Raw genomic sequence first — 2190 nt, forward strand, 5'->3', positions numbered from 1 at the left:
AAGAAGTCCCTGTGTGCGTGTGCCAGGGATGCGTCCAAAAACGTTCATCTTTGCATTATTCTTAATGTCAAATCCTTATCAAATTAGGATGGAAAATGATTGTGATAACTCTGCACAGAGCAACACCAGAGAGCGACAAAAGTGAATAAAATGCAATTAAATCCAACATGGATGAAGCATACTGTTGAGCAAAACAAACCATGATCATACTGCGCGCATTGTAGTACTTAAAACAGAAAGGTAGTGTTTAGAACACACAGAAATTATATTTTTTCTATTTTTTCTCTATTTTCCAAATTTTCTTTATTGAACGTATGTTTATAATTTAAAAATCTAATATCCTTTATTATTTTTGTGCCAGACTAATATTGTTCCTCAAAGTATTTCAGAAAAATGAATTTGTCTTGTACGTCGAAAAATAATGATCAACTACAAAAATATATTCAAGATTGGTGATACTACTGAATTGGTTTGGATAAATGACTCAAAACTTCTATGTAAGGACTTACTTAAAACCAAGCCTCCTAAAATTTCCATCACTTAAAACAGATAAAGAAATAACGTCCATTTCTGGTTAAGATTCACAGGTCTCCGAGAGCCAGTCTTCTTGTTGCAAACACTAGAAAAACTTGGATACATTTAAAAAGTTATATTTTAGAAGCATTATATAGTTGTGGAATTAAAAATAATATATAACAGTATCAAAAATAAGGCTTAGTTGGAGAGAGAAAACCCTCATGATTATTCAGAGTAGCTTATAACCTTTTGCAAGTACAAACTCGTTGCGATATCATGCTACTGCATAACAACATATGTTCGTGTATCACTGGTTGATTCAAAGAGTAAACACGATTGTATCATTGGTCAATGATGCCTGTTTCACTCTCTCAAAACAAAACCTGAGCAATTTCTTATGTCATATAGATAGATAATAGATAGATGATTGATAGATGTTAGATAGATGTTAGATAGATTATAGATAAATGATAGTTGTTACATAGATGATAGATAGATGATAGGTAGGTAGGTAGATAGATAGATAGATAGATAGATAGATAGATAGATAGATAGATAGATAGATAGATGGATAGATAGATATAGATAGATAAATAGATAGATACATAGATGATAGATACATACATACATAGATGATAGATAGATACATAGATGATAGATGATAGAGACAGAGAGAAAGAGAAGGAGAGAGAAATGAAGTTGAGTATCTGTCCATATGTTTAGGGAATGATTTTCCTGTCTTTTCTGTGAACTGTTACTCCATCTGTTTAGTCCATTTTTCTATTTATGGTTTCTACTTCTATTTATATTTTTTATTATATTCAATATTTAAGAATAAGCCAAGGGTACTTTATTGAGATATTATTTGTAATTATGTTTTCTTTTATATCAATTCTTTTTGACTTCACTTTAGAGGTTTGTTTCTTATTATCATGCAGAATTATATATTTTCACAAAGGTTTTTCTGTTTTTCAATTTTTGGGTCCTGCATTCTAAATTTTGAGTTAAATTTTCCTTACTCCAAAGTTATAAAAACCTGTTTTCTAGAATACTTATGTCATTTCACTCTCTAACATATTTGAACCAGTGTATCATTTGGACATTTTTCTGCTATAGAAGAAGATACTAAGAAGAGCTTATTTTTCCTGTAATGCCGCCAAGTTTTTCCAATAGCATTTCTTTTTTATGTCCATATTTTGCCAATTTGGTATCCTTATTATATGACAAGTTGTCATTTGTATTTGACCTTATTCTGAAATGTCTACTCTGTGGCATCAGAAGGTCTCTCTAACCATGCATAATACTACACTGTGCTAATTATGAGGCTTTTGAACTTCCTTTCTCTGAGCAATTGCTGGATCATAGAATGAACAATATTTTGAAGGTGTCTTGAATATGTTTGATGAAACAGGTGGTTTCACCTACAGTAATTTAAATATTTAATCCCTCTTTTGTGAAAAAAATTCAGCCAAATCCCAAATAAAAAAGGTAAATATGAGCTACTTTACAGTGATATTAAGCTTTTGTTTATATTTCTAAATTTAAAATTAATATTTCACACATAATAGCAAATGTGTCATATTATTAAAGTAACTCCTATATATTTCTGATTCTATTAAGTAGAATTTACAGTGAAATAATGAAAATAAATACTGATATTAAATCACTTTGAAA

The 2190-nt window shown here is 29.7% G+C and overlaps 1 pseudogene; it reads left to right on the forward strand.

Moving 5' to 3' along the window:
- LOC105307090 overlaps positions 1-2190 on the forward strand; it is a 5972-nt pseudogene that overhangs the window by 3033 nt on the left and 749 nt on the right.

Source organism: Pteropus vampyrus, unplaced genomic scaffold (assembly GCF_000151845.1).
Source record: "Pteropus vampyrus isolate Shadow unplaced genomic scaffold, Pvam_2.0 Scaffold474, whole genome shotgun sequence".
NCBI lineage: Eukaryota > Metazoa > Chordata > Mammalia > Chiroptera > Pteropodidae > Pteropus > Pteropus vampyrus.